Raw genomic sequence first — 26,908 nt, 5'->3', positions numbered from 1 at the left:
CTTTCCTGGAGGAAAGAACAACTGTTCGTAGTGGTTCACCTACTCATTGGAGTGAACTAATAAAGATTAAACTGAAACAATGTGACTAATTACAATCAGCAGCAATTTGCCTAATTCTGTAAATTACTCTGTACAGAAGATGCTAGATTAAAAGAGAACGGCCTTTACAAACAAAGAAAGAAGGTAGAGCATACAACACTAGGGCATGTTAGCACACAAAGCGTTTCAGAATTGCGTATGGTTTCCTTGTACTGTTAATACCTCTAGAGATCTGCCCTCATGAGTGCACCAGATGCAATAAAGGCTAGTGACACAGAAAAGAATAATCAGGAAAAAAAAGGACAGTAATTTTATTAGTCTAACATTAAAGTTTTGATAGTTAAAAAATACTATCAGAGAACTAGGTTCAAAAAGCTGTGCTCTAGAATTGTTGCATGCCATACGAACAAGACCTCCTAATTTGGGATTAGATGACTAGTACAGTCAGTGGACTAGATTCAGTTGTATGTAAGTGTCCGTATCAGAGCAAAATAAGGCACTGACAGCCTTGCTTCACTGGGGACATGCCAGCTGACCACATAGTGCCAACACTGAATGGTACTCATCAGAAGGAGCAAATACCAAGCAAGCTGAGTACATCTATGCCCCAAGGTAGCCTAAGCCAGTGGGGCCAGCTCCACAATAAAGGTACCTGCTCTCTTTTTTCCATAGGAAGCATTATTTCACCGCCTTTGATGACAAAGACTTTCTGTTAGTGTGAGGAACTCAGAATATGAATGGCCCCTCATTTTTTCATTAAATTGTGCTGTTACCTATGGCTTGTTATTTTAGTAGAGCTTTGCACACTTTTGGAGATGCACAGTACCCAACTTGCAGTGGAAGAATCCTGCAAAATATTCTGGGGCTGCCCTGATTTTAACTGACTGGCTCTGTGCCTGCCTTAAAAGCTGAATGAGGCAGATTTTCAATTGGCAGTCACATAAAAAAAAGATCTATTAAATCTGCATTAAGTTCTCATTAAGTGACCTCAGTCTGAAGCTTTGCTACTTCATTTCTAGGATGGAGCTGCTGCTCTGAAGCCTTCTGTTCTAGCTGAGAACCATATGTGCTTTAAAGGGGGGCATAACAGCATGAGCTAATCATGACATGAAAGCTGTTTGTTACTTGGGATCTTCAGCTATCTCTGCATGTGTTGAAGGACAGTGGTTTTGGTTTGTTTTTAATATAATCCTTTCAGAAAAAAAGGCTTTGGGGAAGTGTATGTTTTAAAGCCGAAGTGCTGAGAGTCAGACAGCTCATAGGACTAATCCCACAAAAAGAAATTTTGAAAGTGTCTTCCTCCAAAGGGCAGCTGTCCCACAGCAGGGGACTGCACTTCAACATTTTGTTTCTCCCTCTTGAATGTCACCTGAGGTAGATTGTAATGTTAATGTCATTGCTAAGGGAGTCAGTTTTATTTTGAATGCATGTATATCGCTCCCTCTTTGTTTCGAACTAGCACTTGCTGCTTGTTGCTGCTTTTTGGTGTTTATTATATAGGACAAGCAGCAACATTTGTTGTTTTGCCCTGGCTGACCCTTTTTGTTCCAGCCTTTAGCAATGCTGTTGGTTGCACAACTTGAAAGGGCAATTGCTAGTGTTAATGCTTCCTGTAATCTAGTTACATGACTAGTCCACATTGTGATTTAGTATGAAAGCCAAGAACAGGGGTTATTTTTTAAAATAAATCAACGCTGTTGTGGCTCTGCAGAGGAGAGGAAACTGAATTCAATCTAATTTTGTTGACTTAAGGTCCATTTTCTTCATGATCAAGGTGGAAATGTAGGCTGAATTGGAACTGGGTTGGCCTAATGTAGGACTATTACAAGGTTACATTTTTTGCTAAGGACTAGACCATCTGACAAGCAAAATGCTGCCAATGCACAGCAGAGTGCTATGAAGCCAAAATTCTGCAGGTATTGTTTCAAAAAGTGATGTTTTCTGACTCTATCAATAAAGAACACATGTTAAGAAGTAATTTTAATGAACTTGGGGAAATTGTAGGGCTGGTTTGCCTAAGGGAGGAAGAGGAGGTATTTCTTTTCTGGGAGTGAGTTTTGTATAACTGAAGGCTTTCAGTTACCCAGTATTAAGTTCCTGTTGTTTTTGTGTGTGTGTGTGTGTGTGTGTGTGTGTGTTCAGTGTACATTGTTTTTTGAGGGAAGCAAGGACAAACCAGAGCTCTTAGAAGCATTTTGACTGTTCTATAAATGCCTTAGTGCTTATCCATATGTTCTGTTTAGCTGTCTCTCTAAATGATGTGAGACCAACTCATCTGAAAATTGCTTGGTTAACATAGGGAATTACATAATTTTTTTAATATTTGAAAGTTTTCTATTTGTTCATTTTGCATCTCAGAAACTATACACTCATCTAGTATATTAAAGAGTTAGTAGTGAAACGAACAAGTTCTCAAAATGTTTACTTGTGTTTATTCCAAGCCTTTCCAATACTGAATGTGAGCACCACCAAGGTCAAGGCAGTACCTGGAAAGAAGAAATAGACTGTGGATAACCACTTCTGATTAAAAATGTTGCTATCCAACACATTTTTAAAAAAACCCAAACATACATACATCCGTACATATAGTTAGGGCTGAACTTGAGAGAAAAACAGAAACACTTATAGTAAAGGTTACAGCTCACACTAGGTCTAAAGTATCACCTCATGGAGGTGCTAAAGCATCATCCTTTGTAACCTGGTATAGCTTGATCTGTCCAAAGTCTCTCTCAGTCACACAAGTGTGTTGTACTAAGATTGGACCAAGCTCCTCAGATGTTTCTTTCACTTGTATCCTGTGAAGTATTTCAGAAATGTAAAGGTAATAAACTTGCTCAATATAGCAAGATTTTCCATTTCACATCTCACTATGACTATAAACCTTCTTATATAAATATGAAAATCTGTCTTTATTTATTTAGAAAGGTCACCTAGTCTAGAAAGGTCAGAGTAGCCTAAAATTCAGCACATCTCTGATTTTTTTTTTGGTTTCCATGAGTGTTACTGAACTGAGTTGATTTAATTAGAATTTCTCTCAGTTAATGTCAGTAGGACATGAGACTCACAAACAGCCACATAGTGCTTCTGTTTGCCTTTTCCATGGCATTTTTTGTAAGACTGAATGCCTCAGAGCCATAGCTGTGCCATACTATTACATCTATTTTGTCACCAGTGTTTGAACCATCTACCTTCCAGCACACTGAAGAGCACAAGGAAGAGCTTCAGGTACTAGTGCTTTAAAAGAGGATTCAGTGGAAGAGTAAAGCACACAAAGGTATGTATCTGTAAGTAGATATTCACATGTGAACTAGGTATTCAGGCTTCAGAATAGGTAGTGGAAATCTAGCCTATTGGTAGCCTGTTAAGCTATCTAGCACTTCTCTAAACATTTTCTGGATAATTAGGGTGTTAATATAGGTCAGGGACCATATCCAATAATCAGATTGGATGTGGTCATCCTGTTTTGGAGATTAGTACTGACACAGTGATATTTCCACATTACTTTTCTCACTGCCGGAGAACAGTACCAGACACATTTAACCTACCAGTAGAACATAGCCTTGATGTCTACTTCAGGGTCAGCTGAGTATCTCCCTAAGCCCAAATGGCTGTAGTGACAAGATTTCTATTTGTGATAATGGGTACGTAAGCACCAACTGTGCACTGACTACTTGTATATTTATATATATATATTCATGCACACACACAGACACGTACATTTACTGCCATCTTAATCTGGAGCTGGTCCCAGCTTAAACAACACATTTTATATTGAAATAATGTGGAAATCCTTTCTAAATCTTGGCACAATTCAAGTAGGTGGGCTGCTTCTGGGTGGCTTGGGGTAGCTGAAAACCATGAGGCTGTGAAACCACAGCAGAATTGCTTTTACACGTGTCAAATTCATCTCACAAGTACTGCTATATCCTCTTGTCTAACTTTGCTCGTACTACATACTCAGAAAAGATAAATCTTTTGCTTGCTTACTGACATGGCCTTACACATGTAAGTTTATTCCTCCATCAGTTCCATATTTCCTGATGCATCAGGTTTAATTACCAGTGTCAAGGCCCAGAACTCATAGAATCATAGAATGGTTTGGGTTGGAAAGGACCTGTAAAGGCCATCTAGTCCAACCCCCCTGCAAGGAGCAGAGACATCTCCAACAAGATTTGGTTGCTCAAAGCCCCATCCAACCTGGCCTTTAATGTTTCCAAGGATGGGGCATCTACCACCTCTCTGGGCAACCTATTCCAGTGTTCCACTACCCTCATTGTAAAAAATTTATTCCTTATTTCTAGTCTAAATCTACCTCCTAGTTTGAAACCATTATCCCTTGTCCTATAACAAGAGGGCCTGCTAAAGAATGTCTCCCTGTCTTTCTTGTAAGCCCCCTTTAGGTAATAGAAGGCCGCTCTAAGGTCTCCCCAAGAGCCTTCTCTTCTCCAGGCTGAACAGCCCCAACTCTCTCAGCCTGTCCTCATAGGAGAGGCGCTCCAGCCGTCTGGTCATCTCCGTGGCCCTCCTCTGGACCCTCTGCAACTGGTCCATGTCCTTCTTAGGTTGGGGACTCCAGAGCTGGATGCAGTACTCCAGGTGGGGTCTCACCAGGGCAGAGTAGAGGGGCAGAATCACCTCCCTCTTCCTGCTGGCTACGCTCCTCTTGATGCAGCCCAGGATGCAGTTGGCTTTCTGGGCTGCAAGTGGAAATTGCCCATCATGTTGAGCTTCTCATCCACCGTCACTCTCAAGTCCTTCTCAGGGCTGCTCTCAATCCATTTTCCACCCAGCCTGTACTTGTGCTTGGGATTGCCCTGACCCATGTGCAGGACTTTGCACTGGTTGAACTTCATGAGGTTTGCATGAGCCTACCTCTGCAGCCTGTCAAGGTCCCTCTGGATGGCATCCCTTCCCTCTGGTGTGTCTACCGCACCACATAGCTTGATGTTGTTGGTGAACTTGCTGAGGGTGCTGACAAACGTGTTGAACAGGGCCTGCCCCAATACAGACCTCTGAGGAATGCCATTCGTCACCTGTCTCCACTGGGACATCGAGCCATTGACTGCAGCTCTTTGAGTGCGGCCATCCAGCCAGCTCCTTATCCACCAAGTGCTCCATCCATCAGATCCATGTCTCTCCAGTTTACAGACAAGGATGTGGTGTGGAACTGTGGCAAATGCTTTGCACAAGTCCAGGTAGAAGATGTCAGTTGCTCTTCCCTTATCTGCCAACTCTGTAACACTGTTACAGAAGGCTACCAAATTTGTCAGGCATGATTTGCCCTTAGTGAAGCCTTGTAGACTGTCAACAATTCGTGACTACCATATTTGTTCCTATATTTTATTTCATTGTTCATGACACTTTTTTTTTCTGCTCAAAATGTGTATTTTTCTAATTCTTTGTACTTTCTATAAAGCCATGTCTTCCACATGTGATGTCCTCTCTGAGTTCCTCTAGTAACACACAGTAACTAGTGTTAAGTAACTAAGTACCTCTAGTAACTACTTTCTCCTCCTTCATGTATCCACTCAAGACTTACTTTTGATGCAAGACTGGCTTCTCCCTTTTAAAGATCAGCCAAAGGGAACCAGACTACAAAATATCCTTTGTTCTGAACATTGAAATTGCCTCTACTAACTGGCTTTGGTTGGAGTGTCATAAGAAGAACTATGAGGAGAGCTTGATAAAAAGGTGGTGGCATTCAATCCTTGCAATCATTTTCAGACCAAAAAATATATATTCCCTATAGCTACATTTTTGTGGAGTCATTTAAAATAGGGCTAGTTTTTTTTTCTCTGTCTTCATAAGAATGGATCAATGTCTGTGGAATTTGCTTTTTACTTTTCTTTAAACAAAAAATACATTTCTTTTTCCTCCCTAATACTTTAGTAATATAAGATGCCCTCTTTTTTAAGGCTAAGTCATAGAGTTTTACTGAATGAAAGGAGCAAGATACAGAGAGTCCTGAGTCACAGCACCAAGCTGTCTACCAGAAGGTAAATGGCCTTCTGAGAATCCCAAGAAGAGAAGATGCTCTGATAATGTGGTTTTTTTTTTTCACAAATAATCTGTTCCAGCTTTCCTCAGCTGTCCACTCCACTGACTGACTGTTTTTCCATGATCTCTTACTAGTCTTTTCCCTGATGTTGAATACCTTGCCTTTACATAAGGTAATGTCTCTTCCTTTCTTCGGTTCTCTTTGTTAGGAGCTCTTCTGTCTTTCAAATATTGTGTCAGGCTCTGCTTGGCACAGCATCCAACCAGTTATCTGGCCCAGTGAGGCCATGGTGAACAACCTGTAAAGTTATATTTAAATGTTTCTGTCTCAGTCTGATAAAAATACATAGAAGTCTGTGGGAAACTATGATAACTGGGAGTGATCCATTAGATCAGAAATTTAGGGCTACTTTTAGGAGACCACAGACCAAAAGTGATTCTTCATTTGGGAGGGAGATGAGGGCAGAGGAATGGATAAGGCTGGGGATGTTCTTACAACAGAACAGGCAGGATTTCTGAAGCAAGTGGTTTGTTGTTGCTCATGCACCGTCTGCCTTCCGTCATGTGTTGTGTGATATGGAAGTTGTTCAAAATGGTAATTTTATCTTCCTACTACACCCTGCAATGTCCTAATTTTCACTGAGAAACACATGGATGTATGTATATGTAGTTCTATCTACAGCTAGGTGTAGTTATACTATATTGTACTAATGCAAGTAAGGAGCTGCTTTATGGATACTACATCAACGTGAGGTTTCAGCCTCAAGCCTGTCAGACTCAGACTCCAAAGGCCATTTGCCTGCTGGTGCGCAGAAAGACAACACACAGCTTGGTGGCGTGACTCAGAGGGCCTTCTGTATCCTACTCCTCTCACTCAGTGAATGAACCCTAAGCTCATTCCCTTTGTAGGCCTTGTGAAGACATGGATAAAATACTTTTGAAAGTATATTAAGCTACAAAATGGGGTGAAAATAAGACAAAAAATATGTTATGAGTGAGGAGAACAAGTAGTCCATAAAGTTGAAGGTTAGCCAGTGCTAGGGCAAAACGCCAAGCTAACTGTCTATGAAATGTAATAAAAAGTCAGATGTCACTTTTTGTCACTTAACATCTGTTATTGCCAGCCTAAGAAAGGGAGTGGCACTGGGCCAGGCAGAGGAGGCACAAATAGAAAATCGTGTCTCTGCAGTGACTTCTTAAAGAAGCCTTCTGAGGAGTAAGATCTCGAAATCCAGTAAGGTGTCAACTGTGTCCCTCTCCGTTTCCAGGTCATGTGTTTGTCTGATGCTTGGAACAGCAGAGGACAAGTGCTATGCTGATAGACAGTGAAGTTTTAAGACTTTTTTGTAATTACAGTGCTGATTTGCTAACAAGCTCTGAATGTTAGTCACACATTACAACAGTGAGCAATATCAGTCAGTCCCCTTACTGTGATTGTTATAATTACTGTTGTGTCCTTTTACACTTTAAATCATGACCCTGAACACCAGATCTTCACAGTATTTGACTTCTAGACTCAAGTTCACCTTCTAATAAGAGATTGATGCTCACCATTATCTTAGTCCTTTCTTAAGTAATTATACTAGGCATAACATATCTGCAGAAAGCCTTGCAAATAGACCTAGTAGCCTGCAGCTTTGTCATTCTGGATTTAGCTTGCACAAAGAAATCTAGAGAATCTGCATTAGTTGGCCTCATTTGCTTTCTGCTTCCTTCTGTGCACTTCAGCAGGGATAATTGCATGCTGAACCGTTATCATGGTATTGTGTTTGCTGTCAGTCTTTGTGGAAAATAGGAAAGATTGCATTAGGTTGTAACACGCACTAAAACCTCCTTAAGGCATCTTTTTGTCATCTGACTTGCAAAATGTTAAAAGAGTGTTAGTGGGATATTCAGCAACCCAGTGCTTTAATTGATTAGCTTACTGCTGGCAACTTCGGGGTTATTTTCTGTAACATTCAGAGGGATGCTAAACTTGCACAAAAGCTAATCAGATCTTTCACAAATTACCCAGATCCTTTTTGGTCACAAAGTTTTCCTATTCCTGCATATATTTTTTTTTAGTGAAGATATTTCTTGAAATAATTTATTTTTCTTCATAATCTGCACAGTTTAAACGAAAAGTAGATGTCAGGAGCAGGCATGTTATAAATTTTTTTAAACTAAAGGCTAAAGTTTCATTGATACTTAGCATTGTGCAGTTCATCTGTAAGAGGGTGAGGGTCAGCTGTTCCATACTTCTTATTTCAGCTGTATGTTCCTATAACTGACCAGTCCCAGCTGGTACTATCCCAGTAGATACTTGTGTGTAGCAGAAAGGAGTCTGCCTATATTTTTCCATTCTTCAAATTGCTAAGTTTTGTCCCCCAGGAAAATCTTTATTAGTTGTTGGTTTTTTTTGACAAAACAGATTTTTCCATGAAATTGGATTGAATTCAGCCACAGTTGCAGCCAAATCACAGATCTTCACTTTTGCTTAAGCATTTTCAAGATATCTGAACGGTGCAGGGTAACTCGAATGTGAGAGAAAAACCGTATAACCAAATGTGGGAGACCTGGCTCAAAGCCTTGCTCTAAAAGAGGTAGAGGAGAAAACTGAACCTGAGTCTTTCTCATTTCACATGATGTAGTCACTGAGCTCGTCACAAAAGCTTGAAGTCCAAAATAACAAATTAACAAAATGGCCCTATTAGTGTCATGAGACCCACCAATAAACAAATTACTACTGCCCACAATAAATCTATATGTTGTGTTGATAATGTTCAGAAATAAAGACTGAAAAAAGCTTTTTTTTTTTTTTAAATTCTTTTAGCGCCCTCAGAGAGCTATCTTTGTGAAAACTGAAGTCTCCTACAGTAACATTTAAAAGGCAGATAAAGGGCACTCAGATAAAAAGACAAGAAGACAGCATGTGTTTCCTTATCAGTCAATGTTTTGTTGGATCTGGCGATTCAGCCTCTGGAATAATCCTTTTGGTTCTTCACTTCTGACATTGTTCTTAGGAAAAGTGACAGATTCTATAAAATTCCTCAAAAGATGGTTCATAGTATGTTCTTGTATATAACTCCTTAAATATTAAGCCTTATAAAAATTGCTTTTTAAAAAGAAAAATAATATTTTTTTCAATATCATTGCTACATTAATATGTGATTTTTTAGAACACAGTAATGTTTTGAATCAGGCAAACACTATTAGGGAGCAGAAGATAAACTTTTAAACACACTTTATAAAAAGCTTCACAGATCAAGTATTGCTGCACTTCAGCACGTCTTTAGCAAAAAATAAATACTGAATTCCGAAATGAAATGCACAGGCTGGGAGGATATTGGAGTTTGAAAGTGATTGCATACCTGTCACGTGAATGATGTTTTTTCAGTCTTCTCAGTATCAAAATAGCTCAGGGAAAGGGGAATAACCCAGGGAGGTAACCAGAGAGGTACAAAGTCTTTGTCTTTGTGGTTGTTCCTAAAAGCATTTAAGAAATGTTTTGCTGTTCTTCTTTTGAAGGTCAGTCATGACTGACAATTTGTAATGAAGTTAATTCTTATTTGGCTGTGCACCACAATAAACTGGTGGAAAATACTTTTAGTGGAGACAGTGCTTTGAATCGAGTAGATGGTAGAAGCATTATGAAAAGCGTTGTGGGTGTACATCAAGACGGCTAATAGAATGGCGTTGAATAGTATAGGAAAGTGGTTGACAGCATATGTTATATCTATGTTTATTCAAACATTAATTGAAACAGATTTGCATTTCAGCCTTTATTAGCTGTTGGAGAATAATATTGGAATGTCTGTTTTGTATGGATTTGGCTGGGGATGTGCATTTTCCTTGGGAATGGTCATTGTGTAATAAACTGTAGCATAGAAATCAATAACAATATAAATCCAGATTTTTACATTTACAATGTGCTGAAGTAAATTTTCCTTGATTTACTCAATGTCACTCATTGAATGTAATTTTTTTTTTCCCTATTTTACTGTTGGTGTTTTTAGAATAAGAGGTCATCATTTCGCTGGTACTAATTGTACTAGGATTCTTGTTTTCTTTTTGAAAACACTCTGAAAGAAATAGGGATCACTCCCGTTACAGTTCTGTGGTGTTCTGGCAACACTTACATCTTTCTGCACTGTTGATCCAGATTGTTGCTGATATGCTTCCTTTGTGCAACACATAATGTATTGTCTAATTAAGAACACAACTCTGGGGGCTAACCTTTAAAAATAGATATGATATTTTAATTTAATGTAATAAAAATTATTTTGTGTTATAGTAGTTTAATTTCAGGTACTGTACAATGTAGTTCTATAGTAGTACAGTCTTCTGAGCTGACAGGTCATTAAAACACAAATGTTTTGGGTTAGTGGAGGAATGAACTTAAATACTGCACTCTCAGAGCCTTTGCATTCTTTAGGCAAAGTAAAGCTAAAACAGTATAGAGATTATATTCCTTGTCTTAAAGTGATGATTAAAAATAATAATGAAGCAGATGTTGTCCCCAAAACCTCTCTTGTAGGCTTTCTCTGGAATGGTGCTCCAAGATGCTGTAGCTCTGCCTAATTAGCCATAGTAAAAGTGTATACGGGCAATAGGAATTAACTTGGAAACCAAAAATACTAATTCTTTTCTGTTCAAACTATAGCTACCCTACTTAAAGACCTCTCCCCTTTGCCCATTGCCTACTATATCACAAATTTAGTTTTAAGAGTTTCTAGATTGACCCTGGTAGAAACACTCTTAAAGGATGGCTGGGGTGGGAGAAGGGATGGTGATTGTTAGCTGTGGGAACATCTCTTGGACGTGCTCTATAATTTGTGGTTGGAACAAGAAACTATTGACTGGAGGAAACATAAGCTGCAGATTTAAAGACTACTCAGATCATGAAATAGCAAGAAAGCCAATGAATGTTTATCAAGAAAATTATTTTATAAACAACTGACGTCTCTAGAAATAGCTAATAGGACAATAATTAAATAGATACATAATTTGAAATCCATACACTAAATAAAAAATTTGATTGTAGCTTTAATTTTTAAATATGCTTCCTAAGAATCTGCCTGAAAATGGATATAACCTTTAATGAAATAACTGTAATGTGAGGCTTTCGGTAATGAATGAATTAGAAAACCATATGGATGCATTAAGTAGAATAATAAATGTGCCATACACAAAAGTAGGACATCCATAAATCATTTATGATGTCCCTTCTCATCACTTCTTGGCTCTTTGAGTCTTAATTGAAAGCCGGGGTAGCTGGATATTAGAAAAACTGAATTTGTTAGTCAGATAACAGACAACTTTCATTAAAGCATTAATTAATTTTAGAAGGCTGAGGGCCTCATACATTAAAAATACTTGAACAGCTGTGCTACTTTAGTCATGTTTTTTTTTTCTATTTTAGTTACTATCTTCCTCTGGTCAATCAAAGTTATTCATGTTCTATTTTAACTTGCTCAGCAAGCATGATGGGATACTATTGTGTTTATAGAATTAAGTATTGTCTACCCCAAACAATTCCAAATACTTCAAATGGCCACACAGTACAGTAACGAAAGTAAGAGAAGTATTCTTACAGTAGCTGTGAGTGAGCTTATTTACTCTTTCAAAGGCAAAGATTTAGAGGACCTATGTTACGCAGTTCATTCTATGCACAGTCTTTCATCCCAGTAAAGACAAAAGAACACTGCAGAAAATACATTTTTTCCTTTTATCTTTTCATTTGTCTTGTATTTAAACAGACTAATTTAAGCTCTCTTTTTTAATCACCTTTAATAGTTTCCTTCCTGGAATCTAATCTTATGAAGAAGGTGGCCAAAATAAACATTTTGCATCACTGTTATAAAATGAGAGCACAACACACATGCTGAAACTGTGAGACTTAACCTACAAGCTTAGTCTGCAAAAGAGGAACATGTCTATGCCAAAATGATCACAGTTGTTTTAATAATATACTTTAGGAAAATTTTTAACAAATAACTAGATTTACAATATTGGCTCTGAAAATATAAAAGATTCAGTCTGACAATAATATTATTCAGTATGAATAGCACATCTTTGTGGTTGTGATAAATATGCTAAGAAAAAGTGGAAATAGGCAGCTTATTTCCAAGGATCTTATTTATTAAGAAAGGGACGTTTTTATAATTTATTCTCCATTATTCAAAGTGAGAGACTATGGGATGTTGTAGAAAATGAAAAAAAAAAAACCCTGATAATGTGATGTAACAATATAAAGACATAACATAGTAAGATCATGATGTAGATGTACTGGGCACAGAGTTAGTTCACATCTCTCAGGGCTTGCTGGCCAAGGCCTAGCATCAGTGCACAGAGCTGGCAATCTCTAACCAAAAAGTCTCTTGGAGTCCTAGTGCCAGGGAACGTATTGCAGAATGTCAGAGCATCCATGTCAGCTCTGAGTTATGGTATTCTCCCGACTCTGAGCTACCACTGCTTAAGGGCAGCTTTGGTGTCTCCACATTCGTGCTCCATTAAACTGAAATCCAAGGGCAACTGAGCACTGATTGTCTTTCTAGGCCAGGGAATGTATTTCTAGGCCAGATTGAGATGTTCTGAACTGTCCTACTCACAATCAAACTCTTTCTCTCATTCTCACGTAATTGATCTATCTTCTCCTGTTATGCTACCAGTTTGTTTGGCTGGCCAGCCAGGTGTGTTCAGTGGTGGCAATACATTCTCTTGGCCCACATCAAATTCACTTTTGCTTTCTACCGTTATCTTTCAGTGGACTGTAAAACTGGCTTGGCTTACAGCCAAGGGGGCTAGCCAAAATTTTATGTGTGCTCTATTTGACTCATGGACTGCCATTTGACTAGTCCTCATCTGTTGTGAGACAGGCCTATAAATTCTTTTCATTTAAACAAAAAATCCAGTGCTTTTGGCATGCTACATATTCATCTCTTTTGGTCAATCAAGAAATAAAATACTTCAGAAATACGTATCAGCTGCTTGAAAGGACTGTTCAGTCACTGTGGCCTCATTAATGTTTTGTGTGTTGCCAGTCCCAATGATGTCAGCCTTTGCCAAACACAGTTGTATAAGTTTGGCAAAGGCTACTAGCTTTTCTTTGTTGTCTTAGTGTTGTTATAACCCTCTTAATCTGTTGCTGTACTGCTGTTGATCTCTTGGCCATCTTCGTAGTGTCGTAGTTTCTCCACTTGTAATAGAAAGGCATTGACTATAATCTTTGGCTCCAGTACATAATAATTTATTTTCTTGGCTTGTCTGCTTTAACATATAAGCTACAACTTTGCTTTCTTAATTCTTATTCTGCCTGGAGGATGATTGACTCTGCCTCTATCTTTGGCTTCCTTTTCTTTCCCTTGTTTCTAATTGTGGACTTCTTTCAAAATTACTTTGAGGCTGATGCAATACAAAAATACCTTCACTCTGGTATTGCATCAGCTGCCAACTAGCTCTTTAACAGCTTATTAGTTATGGAGTGGATCACCCATTCCTTGTAGCAATTGAGCTGTACAGGAAGCTGATCAAGAACCACTGAAATGAAGTCTTCTGAGTCAAAAACTCAAGGCAAAGATGTCTTGAAAACTAAGTTCCTTTTTAAATAATTTTGAGGTTTGAGGTAAATATTTGAGGTAAAAAAAAATCTAGGATAAAATGGAACTATTTAGACACTTTAATTTTGAGGTAAAGAAGAAATGAGAGTCATGCATCGTAAAATGGACAAAATCCCAGACTTCAAGGTATAGAACTACAATGGACAATCAGGTTCCAGCACCTCTTTTGCCACATCCTGGTAGGAGCTGAGAGTCGCAAGGAGGAAATTAGTTAAATCATCCAAGTTATTTGGTGTCTTTGTTTACATTTTAGAATAGACCTGAGACAAGTTTATGCAGGAGCTGTTTTCAGTGCACTTGAAATTGGTCTTGGCTTTGATATGTGGGAGTTCTAGAAGGCCAAGTCTCTTTTACACACTAAAATGCTTTACTCTCCTTTGCAGGTCAATTCTTATTTAATTATTTGAACTGAGTGGAATCTGCGGTGCTGGTGGAAAAAGATTTGTCTGGAAGACTAGTCATTCAATTAATCATGTGGCATATGGAGGACAAAGCAATAATTCTTTTTTTTTCTGAAGCATATACAGATCACAGACTTGAGCTGAGATTTCCCCTAGCCAATATAAAGCTCTAACCACAGATCTGTTGCTTATTCTGAAGTAAATTGATCTTCTTCAGGTCTTCAGCAGGTTGGCCTTTAGTGAGATTATCAGTAATATATTATTTCTGAGCAGTATAAGATTCACAATTTTGAGAAGAAATTCTGGAGACGGGAGCTGGAGAAAGAAGCTATTCTTAGCTGTTCTTTTCCTAATAGGCTGTACAGATCAGGAGGCAGTGTATCGGCATGAGTCTCAACACAGATTATCCTGATAAGGTTATATTGAGTTCCTCATATAACCTAGATAGCAGGGAGTTTCTTCATCCTTGCTAGAGAAAAAAGTTGAAGGAAACACTATAAAGTAAAAATGCAGACAAGTATTTCTGTAGAGGGAGATAAGACCACATGTACTTTATCTGCTGAAGTGGGAAGGCAGAAGTTGGTTTTCAGAGGCGATACCAGGCAGATTATGCAAACAGAAAGTACTGAATAAAACTTTAGTGTGGTGGATCTAGCACACTCCATTATTCTCTGTTTGGAAATATCATTTACTATTCATGGAAGCCTTTTAAACATTCTCCGTATATAATCGGGAATAATTTAGTTAAAATCATAATGTCAACTAGACAATTATTTCAGCCAAGCTTGCACTACATTGCTTCTGCATTGCTCATTCTTTCCTGAATTATATTCTCTACTGGGTCTTACAAACTAATGCTACTGATGTGAATTGATGTGAAAGTTATAAGAATCCTAACTGCTTGATATGTTTTATGTTGCCCAGTATAAAACCTGTATTTCTCTCAATTTAATCAGGCATGTAACATATTCAAAAGCATTGATTCGGAAGAATGTTGCCGCAGTTTTCATGCATCCTTCCATTTTTTCATCCTTTTCTGTTTTGGCTAATGGTTCGGTGCCATGCAGCGTTCTCTACCCTTTTTTATCCTTCTCTTTCATTCCTGTAATAAGTTTGCTGGAGTTCTTGACCCAAAAATACCTAGTTTGCCGTGCCTACTTAAGACATTTCTCTCACCATCCATTCAAACAGTCCCTGATGATTCTATTCTTTCATCTACTCACTCTCTGACTCTGTTGTGTGGAAGTTGTATAAATCCTTTAATCCTTTCCTCATCCAGCCCTTGTCTTGTCCTTTTTTTTAACATGTGTTTGGGTTTCAGGCTATGATAGGGCAAATATCTAATCTTACGTCAAATCTTTCATAATAAATTTGAACTTGTAAAAAATACTTTAAATAGCACATTCATCTTCCTTGATCATGCCCCCATATAGCTGCTGGAAGTGAAGCTCTGCTTTTCGTCTTGGAGTGCCACATTGGTCTTCTGCACACTTCTGCCTGTGCACCCATCCTTTCTTCTCACACTTTCTCATTCTTCTCATGTTCTACTGTTCTGCCCTCCTTTTTGCATCTCTTCAGTGCTACCTCTTACCCCAGGCTACTACCAGGGTCTTGGCTTGCTTTTGTTTTTTAGTCACCTTCACCTTTGTCTTTCTTTTCCCCTTTGTCTTCTGCTCCTTCCTTTAGCCTTGTAGCCTCAAACCATTTTACTGATCTCTTTTTCCTCTCCATTTTTACATATTTCTTAGCCCACACTTGTCTTTCATTCCCTTGATAGTCTTCCCCTCTGCTGTGCATGCTCCTTTTTTGCCCAGGGCCCTACTGTTACCAGATCTCTGACAATGTTGTGGATATGCAGATATTTTCTTGAGCTGTAAAATGCATCTTCTCACCATATATTGTAACAGTATGGCAGGTGTTCTTAACTCTAGTTTCATTCAGATGGTTTGGTCTGGTTTTTGTTTTTGTTTTTTTATTATTATTATTTGTTTTATTCACAACAAATAGCTGCTGTGGTTCACTGTGAGTATTTCTAAACCTATTTGCTTATTTACTTGTGTTAAGCTAAGGAAAAAAACAGCTAGAGAATATTCCTGCTGTTGATATAAGGTTGCCTTGCTTATGCAGTGCTCCATGGACTTCTGGATTCCAGGAGCTGTGGGGTTTATTGTGAAGCATGTGCATCCCTGCACTTACAGACCTGGAATTAAGTTATGATAGAAGTGATTTCTGAAAATCCTATTTAAATGCTAGACCAAAATATACTTTGAAGTCCAAGGTTAAATTTTGCTATTTTTAATGAAGTGTTATAGAAAAAAAAATATATTTTCACTTTGAAAAGGTTCACATTTGCCATGAGTGGTGACTAAAAGAAACTCGTTTAATGTCTGCTCAAAGACAATCAGAAAGTTATCTCAGCTGAAGTAAGTATTCACTTAAGATTAATTTATTGTGAGGCGTACATGTCAAAAGTCACTTAGCAGTATGAAAATATGCAGTATTTCTTAAGCATAGGCATTAACTAGCTGAATTTGTTCTCTGTGGAGTTTTGGAGGAATATGTCTAGTGAAAATATTTAGAAAAATCCCAAATAACAATATTGTCCACCAGATGTCCCTGTACTCATAGGTGGTAATGAACATTATTCGTTCAACTGTCTAATTGCTTTTATTAAAGGCAATTTACACGCAGTGTATGTATTTCCCAAGTCTCTGTTAACCACTGTGTAATAAGATCATGAATAAATGGCAATTACATTAACAATATTTGAGAGCTGTAGTTATGAAAATAAATTACAGGAATTCACTGTTAAGTTTCTACTTGCCATCTCAGTTTTGTGTGCTTTTCCTTCTCTTGGGAAAGCATCTATCTTTATTGTACATTGCTTGGTAGAACTGATAAATATCGATTCTTATATTTGTAATTTATATACATTTATATATGTAAATATGATTAGTGATATAAATACAAGCAGTCAACGCATTCTCATTTACCTGTCTATCTATGAAAGATTCTAAGTTACTAGAATGGACAGAACAAATGAGTTGAAGGAATGTGGCTTTTGTGGAGATTTCTTTTAATTTGGGTAACTATTGGAGCAGACTCTAGTCATGGTACCTGCATTCATGCAGAGTGTTTCGTTTCTGTCAGCTTAGCTTGCCATGCAGCATCTTCCAGCCAAATGCTTGGCTATCAGCCATCCATGCATGTTTAAGGGCTACAGCAGGACTGTGAAGTTGAAGTATCTCTTCTTGAGCTCTGACTTTGGCTGCTGCTCTCAAATCTGTATGTAACCATATACCTGACCATACCCACTCTGCCAACCTGTGCCCTTAAGCACTGTGGCCAATTTGAAGATACAACCTGGCTTCTTAGTGATGCTATGACAGAGGCAGGACACCTTGTCCTCCTTTTCTATGGGATCACTAAGCTGCCAGAAGAGCATCTGAATCCCTGCTGGGAGCAAGGCCCTGGCATGACTGACAGATCCCACCACAGGTGTTCACATTAGCAGGTCTACATTGGTGGCTGTCCTTGCAAAGAGAGCCAGCAAACAATGGTTGCAGGCCACTTGGTCACAGGACCCATGTCCGACCCTTCCTTTCATTTTCTGTGTCAGTGCCACCATGGCATAGACCAGGTTGGCGATGTGCAGTCCTGACAAGCTCTGTGGACCTTCCCTACCTGTGTGCTACTGCGTATCTTGACAGTTACTGCACATGTCCAAGGCCCAGCTAGCCACAGGGGCTGCCTGGCCTCCTACCCGGTCTCTGCAGAGGGGCTAGTACTGCCGGCAGCTAGCATGCTTGGGTAAAGACACCTATAGGTAGGGAGCAGCACTTTGGCTTGGAGTGGCTTCCTTTGGGGTACAAAGTGGGTACGTCTCTTGGGAAAGGCCAAGTACTCTGATGGTTGCCCTGCATCATTTTTCCCCCCTCTTTTTGCTACAAAGAACTGGTGGATGATGACAGGAGTCAAAGAAGGCTTCTTGGGTAGGACTGTGTGGGAACAGCAGAAGACATTTGTGTTAGCGGGGCCTAGGACAGACACTCAGTGAACCCCAGCACTCCCTGCAGTGTTGACATACCTAAGCTGATCTAAGGCGTCTTGGAAGCTGTCATGTAGACCTTGCTTTGGGTCTGAGGTATTCTTGCAAGAATGCAAAGAAATGAGTCTGAACAAACCTCAAGTTTACAGAGCCAAATCTTGTGTACCTGCTAAACAATACACATGTGGAAGTCCAACCTTTATTTATTCTCAAGCGTAGTCTTGTTTTATGGAATTATGCTGGTGCTGAATGCATTTTCTCAAAAACGCATCCTGCATTTAGTCCTGATAAGTTAACTTAAAAGAGTGGACAGAATTGTTGTTTTATAATTGTAGTTGTGACTCTCCAGATGTTTCCATGTTTGACAATGTATTACTTTATTAGAATGTTTGGTTTTAATAATGGTTTTCTAACCATTATTGGTTAGCATCTAAAAAAGCATTTAATCTGCTGCTTTTTAATCATAGTTACAAAGTTTTGCAAGATGCATAGCTTTGAAGGTTTCTGTTGAATCTGTATGGGCATTTCTCTTGTCTTCTACCTTTTTAAAAAATTAAATGGTACCTAAAAAATTCTTACTAAAACCAGATAAATGTTTGTGGCCCATTAATAGTGCCTTCTGATAATGAGGTTAGAGCAAATGATACATTTTCTGTTGCTGTTCAATGTGTTTGTGATTCTCTTTTAGTATGTGATGTGACTTTCCTGATTGGTGAGCAGTTATGCAAGTTTTCATACTAGATGTGTAGATTGATTCCTTAGTAGGAGTTTTGTCTTAATAAGATGACTGCCTTCTGGTGTCTAAGCACTTTAAACTTGATTAAGTAAGGGGAAATCAGTGGGAGCCAAAGGAGGCAGGAACAGAGACGGAAAGAACAAATTTCTTAACTAATCTGGAGAAAATAAGCCACTTCTGAAAGCCACAGGTATCCTTATCGTGGTGGATGTGCTAATTTCTAAATTAAGATGTCAACTAACACTATATTTATTACATAAAAATGTATCTTGTGTTTATGTGTATTTGTGTGTATGTATTTCAAAATGGCATATTGCATGGAAAGTTAAGTCTTTTCTTTTGACTTTTTAGTTGCAAAGTTTTATATTTCCACAAGGCATTGTCTCTCAAGAACAGCTAACAAACAAAATAATAACAAAAAATTATTACTGCCATAGCCTGGTAAACAAGGCACAAAAGGTTATTCCAAGTCTGAGTATTAGAAAATGCTACTCAGATTTTCAAATCCATAGACCAATACAGAAGTAATTTATTTTTAAATCTTTTTTTTCTCCTAAATATATTTATTTTTATTACAGTCTTTTCACTTTGTGATATACCATGATATTAATATAAAGAATCTTTCAGCAAGAAGGTTTAGTGGAAGTAAAAGGGTTTATGTGCATTTTAGCCCAACAGAGTGAACTAAAATTTATTTCAGTCCACTGAGCTAACTATATAACTTAATCTTGTTATTTTATTTGCAGTTTCCTGGATTATCTCTAGCTCTTTAATCTCATAAAGTACCATGTCTATGAAACTGTTTGCAAGTGTTGGAGAAAGGCATTGGCTGAAAAAGCCAGAGACAAAATTTCTTGTACGTCTTTCTTAATTTGTATCAAGGAATGTACACCACCTATTGTAAAGGCAGTAATGAAGTTTGATTACGTAAGTACTTGTAATTTGTAAATAGATTTTGTGCTTAAACCTAGAAGGAATGGTACAAAATAGGCAAAGGTATGATAACCAAGTTGCAACTTAGCTCTATTTTAGCAGTATATTGCTAATGCTGCAATAAAAGGGCTCTTGTCTGTAGTTACTTGAAAATGCTTGTTACATCATGTGCTTTTAATGAGCTAAATTTCAGTTTACAGGCCAATCTAGCACTGATTAATTCTACAATTACGGTAGTTATGAACTATTACAATCCTTGTGCTAATCTTCTATGAAGTCTACATCATACAAACATGGATAAGTTTTGATCAACAATGGCCTTTTTAAATAAAATTGCTTCCATAACACTTTTTAGAGGAGTTAAAATCCTTTTACTGTGACTTCTTAGAATAGTGCTTACTGACAGTGAGTGTAACACCTGTCTTTAATCTGGTAGAGCTTTATGAGGAGAGTTGACAGTGGATTTTTGAATTGAGGGAAAGGCAGTAAAGGAATTGTTTTAAATAACTATTAATCATATACATTTGATTAACAGTAGTTAATATGCTATTTTCAAGTCGAAACATCAGTAGAAAAAATTTTGAACAATTCAGTAACTCTGAGTATTATCTATGTGATGCCTGTACAACAACAACAAAAAAAAGGGTCTTGGATAGTATATACTATTCTTTCTTTAATTCTTTTCTTTCATCCCTAGTATACCTCCATGCCCATATGTTTTTCTTTTGCCTTGGTATGGATTACAATATGTATGTGTATGAAAAATACCCGTGTGTACTTTGGGCCTCTGTGTTTCTGTCCCAAGCTCTAGTGTCTCTGGGGATGTGTTCAAATGCTGAGGCATCTATTTGCATGGAAGGATGGAAGGAAGCCAAAGGTCCCATCTTAGGGACACTTGCTCAAACTGAACGTGCCTTAGATAACCAGCTGTGCAGGAAATGTGTTCATTTCTAGTGTGGTGATAAAACAAAAGGCTCAAGTTCATTGGTAGTTTCTGCCTAGACAGGACTGGCATCTCAGTACATATGAAAATGAAAGCTACAGGCCAGCAGTGAGTGCAATATAGCAGTGCAGCAGATGGACAAGGAGTGTAGAAAGGACTGAGCGAGCCCTATCTGCTTATACATTGCCATTATGAGTCTTATGAATACGATCATGACTATGTCATCTTGACGCTCTCACGTTTCAGTGAGCATGGACAGCTACATTTTTTTATTTTGCATAGCTGGTTGAGATGATATCCGTGGTGCCAGAATACCTTTCTGATAGCTGCAGTACTTGCTGTTGGGCAGCATGACACTGAGCTCTGCCTGAGAGCTCCCTGCCAGAGTCATCAGATCATACAGCTGCCCACAATGCAGCTATCCTTCATTTCTTGTCTTGCCCTTTCTTTCTTCCCATAAGGGCTAATAGCACTCATTATATGTTTTTTCAAGGACAAAATTAACACTCGATTTTCAGTGAACTAATCTGTTTACATTGGGCTTTGCTCCATCAACGACAAACAATATTAAGTCTATTAAATAGCATCCTGGTATTTTAGAGTATTTGTGCCTAACTTCTGCAAAACAATGCTTGAGGGTTGTTTACACAATGAAAAAGGCAATTCTCCTAACTTAGTGTATTAGTTATTTCTTATAACATTCGGATCGCAGTCCAGGATAGATGTAATACATTCATAAAGGCAAAGATCCAGGAAAAACCTTTCCTTCAGCAGAGTAGCTGAAATGAACAAAATGTTCCTGCTTCTTTAATTGCTTTTCTTTCTATGACTTGCCATATCACATAATAACATGAAATAAGACAAAAGTGCATCTGTCTAATCTGGTAGCACTCATTCAAGCTGAACTCCCACATAACTTCAATTTCAACCTCTGCTTTTTGTTTGTGCTCCTCTTGCTACAATAATAGAGGTGAAATACCTGTGACAGAAGTGGTACCAGAGAGGATGGCACATGGGAGAACAGTAGTTGACTTGTGAGGAGGAGGATGGGAGAAAAATGTTCCTCTGAGAGGGTCAGAGCTCTGCCCTGGAGCCTGCTGCCTTTAGAGTAGGGCAGCTTCCCAACACACATTTCTTCCAACTACAACTGTAAATCTGTCAAGGTGTGCTCATGTTTAAGAGGCTATCACATTCTTAGACATTTCAGCCAAGCACCTCCATATTTTCAGCATCTATAAAGGTCATTCTCCTGAGCATTTGCTTTCTGGTGTGCTCACATAGCCCTCTTAGAAAACTTAGTAGCAAATAAGGACACTTTTATGGTCTGTATTGCAAAGAGCTATCTGTAAATGACACAGATCAGGTATAGGAAGCAGTGTGACCATCATAGCATAGTAGCCATAGCCATGGTTAACTCACATGTTTCAGGAAGCTATTTGGCTTTCTCTGCACTGCACCTCAAAATGCCGTGACTCAACAGGTGGCATCTGAAGACATTTGATGCTCAGGAAAGGACCATGTTGCAATAAAACCTCTTTTCCTCTGGTTCTTCAGCACGGGTGTGATTGGTTCCACCAAATGTCCTCTGAGATGCAAGATCATAAAATAGTTAGCAAAATAAGGCCTCTGTCATAAATAGGATATTGAAGTTGTTGCATTATATATATATGTGCTACATACTATATGTTTATTAATAATCATGACTTAGAGGAAAATTCATTTTTAATTCTCTGAAATGTATTAAACATTAAAAGATGGAATGAAATTCTGTTCAGGAACTTCAGCATAAAATGACATGCAGTACCCAGTGGGAGATGTTGCTTTATTGCTCATAAATTAAAAATGAGTACTTTTTATATGTGTTTGGTTATTATTTTCTATGAAAGAATTGCTAATTGCTAGCAACTAAGTAAAAAATACCAAATACTAGTATGGCTAAATATTTACTGGATAAAACACAGGGAACAGAATCCAGTGCTTCCATCTTCTGTGCCTGAAGCAGTCACTAAATTGCAGAGTCACAGTCACATTTGTTCTTTATGTCTTCCCTCAAAAATCTGAGCTTCTTATCTCCACACTTAAGTGGCTTCAAAGGGATGGACAGAGAATGGTTGAAGTCCTAGAATAGCCTCAGGCGTGTTAGACAACACTTATTCTTGGGAAATGTGGTTTGAAGTCTCCTTATAAAAGGGATAATGTTGGACCTATATATTTTTTCTTTGGATGACATCCCTAATTCCTAAATTACTAGAAGGAAGTAATAAGGTTACAATAACTCCCATATTGTAGAGGTGGACTAGGCATAAACAAGCAAGCAGAGTCCTCCCCTAGAGCTTCAGGTATGACTCCTTCTGATGTCGAATAGGATTTAAACCATGCCACTGTCCACAGTGACCTTAGTTTGGTCACCAGCTCCAGCACAGATTTTCTGCATGACCTGACTGTTTATGCCTCAGTTTCCCCTCCATTCAGTCAGGATATTATTTGATTTTGCGACATACAGAGGTAGCTGCAAATATACATTCATTAACAGTTTATGAGTTTCTCAAAAACAACAGTAATGACTTTAGAAAGGAAAAAGCCTTCAAAAAATTAAAAACAGTATACAAATATGTCTGAAAAAGTGCTTCCAAAGTGATTTTTCTCACACTAGCAGCAAGGAAAATCTGTGCTGCCTGATTTTCATGGAGAAAAGGTATTTATTAAATTGTCTGCCTTTCTGGTTCTTACAGTTTCAGTTTACAATGGGTTTATATGACATGGTTTAGTTCAATAGCAAGAAACTTGATCCAAAAATACGTTTCCCAGTTCTGTATTATCTGAAATCAGATAATTCTTAGTCCACAGCTACAAGCATAGCCTGGTTTTCACTACAAACTTTTAGAAATGAATTCAGTGTGTTTAGACTTGAGCGAAAACACAGAGTTTGCATTAAAATCAGAGTTCTAGGAAACTCATTTCTTGTAACATTAGGTACTGCAGAAGATCCGAAGAACAGAAATTTTGTATGCAGGATATCCCCTTCAAGCTGTAACACTTAAAATTAAAATCACAGTAGTCCATTTGTCAAACCCATGTCTCTCCAGTTTAGAGAGAAGGCTGTTGTGTGGGACAGAGTCAAATGCCTTGCACAAGTCCAAGTAGATGACATCAGTTGCTCATCCCTTGTCCACCCCATATAACCCCATCATAGAAGGCCACCGGGTTGGTCAGGCATGATTTGACCTTAGTGAAGCCGTGTTGGCTGTCACCAATCACTTCCTTATTTCCCATGTGCCTTAGCACGGTTTCCAGGAGGATCTGCCCCATGACCTTGCCAGGCACAGAGGTGAGACTGACTGGTCTGTAGTTCCCCGAATCCTCCTTGTTTTCCTTTTTAAAAATTGAGCTTATGTTTCCCTTTTTTTTTTTTTTTTTCATTTTTAAAGGAAAATCTTTGAAATTTTTTCCTTGCATTTTTGTCCAACATTATTGATTTTCTATAGAAAATCATATACATTAGTTAGATCAAAATTCACTTTTTCTTAGTTTTCACCCTCTCCCTGCAATTTTACCATTTCCTCTTATTCTCTCTTTTGCTGTTATGTAATTCAGTAGAATTAATTGTACCTGTGCCTTTTTCAGGTTTTTTTCTTATTAATCCTTTTTGCATTTTCATTCTGTAATTCTTAAAAAACTGAAATTATTTGGAGAAGTTAAATAAGCAGTAAGAATAAATAAGCAGTAAGAAAATACCACAAAGCAGAAAGAGAAAAATAGGAAAACTGGAAAGGAAATTGAAATAAATAGCAAAGCTGGAAGTAATTTATTCTATTCCCGTTGATGGCAAAAAACTTGGACTGGGGATGAAGAACTAGAGGGGGAAAAAGTTGTATCATAGTTTTTGTTTTCCAAAACTAAATCAATGTAGAATTCCAGCAGGAATAAGGTCAATTTGTTTGTTGCATTTTTTTTTTTCACTTGTAACTTGCACGTTAAAAACGTTCAAATGTTGTTTTCTTTGGTAAAAAGTACAACCAGGTTATTTTGCAATTGAAAATCTTTCAGACAGAATATGTCAGACAGAATATGTCATCCAGCTCTTCTATGGCTGACAGCTTTTTTGGATTACGATCACGATTTGGAGAAGTTTAGGAGCTGTTCTAGTTGCACTGATCTGAGAAGCATCCCCAAGCTGCCAGGTACCAATTTGCAGTTCTGAGAGTTTACAAATACCAGTGCCCACAGTCTATTGATCATTGGCTCCACCAGCTAAATCAGCTGGGCAAAAGGAATTTCTAGGTTTCATTTGCACTGTTGTGCATTGTCCCTTTTTTGACATAATCAATGAATCATTTAAGTTGGAAAGCACCTTTAAGATCATTGAGTCCAACCATTGACCTAGCACTCCCAAGTCCACCACTAAACCATGTCCCTGAGTGCCACGTCTACACGTATTTTACATACCTCCACAGGTAATGACTCCACCACTTCCCCGGGCAGCCTGTTCCAGTGCTTGAGAACCCTTTCAGTGAAGAAATTTTTCCTAATATCCAATCCAAAACTCCCCTGGCACAACTTGAGGCCATTTCCTCTCGTCCTATTGCTACTTACTTGGGAGAAGACACCAACACCCACTCACTACAACCTCCTTTCAGGTAGTTGTAGAGAGTGATAACATCTCCCCTCAGCCTTCTTTTCTCCAGGCTAAACAACCCCAGTTCCCTCAGCCACTGCAATGATACTGTATGTGGGTGATGCATAGTTAAGGAAGAAAAAATTAAATCTCTATAGGAAGAAAATATTGTCATTTGTATCAAAATTTCAAATATTAGACTTTGTATGCTTTCTCAAACCAAAGAAAACAAGGTACAAGAAAAAGTACTTTAAGTTATAACTCATCTTGCAGAGTCTGTCATGGAGAAACCAATGAAGTTCTAGGTCTCCCAACTCCTCCTGGAGTTTTCTACCTTTCCCAAGAACTGTTAATTGTATCTGCCATATTGTCAACTCTACCTGCTTGCAGTGACAATACTGAGGTAAAGAAGGTCAGTGGAAGTGTGAGGTTTTACAGACAACAGGGCAGTGTTCTGCATTTGCAATCAAAGACTAGCGTGCGCCCTTTGAGGAATGTGCACTGGCAGATCGTGTGCTTGGGGAATTGCTCTGCAGGGTGGCTTCACATGAATGATTCAGGTCAATATCTCTTGAGCAAAAAGTTTGCAGTGGAAAGACATTTGTGATTTCACATAAAAACATGCTTATGATTTTCAGATTAGCAGACCTTCACATTATTGTTTTTGAAATTTTTGTTAATGGCCTTGTGATCCTGTTTCAAATTTTCTAACAGCATGGTAAGAATTTAAAAATGGATTCAATTAAAAATACTTGTATCTTTCAGAGAGAATAATTCCCTCAGAAACAGAGGAAGTCACGTTATCTTGTTTAACTCCTGGCCTTGCCTTGGTAACTGGATAAAAGAATTTGAATCAAAGCTAGTCTTCACACAATATGTTCTCTGCTTTAGAGTTTCTCTAGTGTATGAATTATACAAAATGTATTTAAGGCTTTCAAAGCATGCAGTTTCTTTCTAATTCTAACTGTGCTTGTGTGCGTGGATCTGATTTACAGCGTAGTCACTTCAGGACGGAATAGAATAATTAGAAAAGGTCAGTGTGTACGAAAAAACATGTATCAACCTGCATGCTGGAATTATGAAAGTAGGTTTTCCAGCATTCTAAGGAAAAGACATGATCATTCAAAGCAATACAGCCAATATTTAATGTGTTCTGTCTCTTGTATGCATGCATGTGTGGATGTGCATGTATGTGCATGGTATCACTCAGCGGCGTTATCCATTTTGAAACTGTTCTCCAAAGCAGTTTCCAATGTGTGTGGTTTGCCAACACATTTTCCTCAAAGTAGCACAAAGTCTCCTTGCACAAAATAGCACCTGATTGCCCTGTCCTACATAACTCCCCATATATACATATATGTATGTCTAGCTCTACATTTTATATACATATTTTTATACAGTCGATGATATATATCATAGTTATATATGGTTGTTAGGGTACCAGTCTCTAAAATGCTCAATAAACTTACAAGTCTGTCAAATCAGATTTGAAACATCCCAGTTATTTTGGAATAGAGAATTTTACACCCACAATGCTCAATGAGTAGTGATTTTTTAAAGATCTGTTACTGTTTCTGTGCTTCAAACGTACACTGCAG

General features: G+C 38.2%; 1 protein-coding gene across 1 annotated transcript in view; it reads left to right on the top strand.

Moving 5' to 3' along the window:
• PTPRR (protein tyrosine phosphatase receptor type R) overlaps window positions 1-26,908 on the top strand; it is a 152,527-nt gene that overhangs the window by 14,895 nt on the left and 110,724 nt on the right. The window lies entirely within an intron of this gene.

The sequence above is a fragment of the Chlamydotis macqueenii genome, chromosome 1 (assembly GCF_036417535.1).
Source record: "Chlamydotis macqueenii isolate bChlMac1 chromosome 1, bChlMac1.mat, whole genome shotgun sequence".
Classification (NCBI taxonomy): Eukaryota; Metazoa; Chordata; class Aves; order Otidiformes; family Otididae; genus Chlamydotis; species Chlamydotis macqueenii.
The sequence above is the reverse complement of the archived record's forward strand: the minus strand, read 5'-3'. Positions and strand labels throughout refer to the sequence as shown.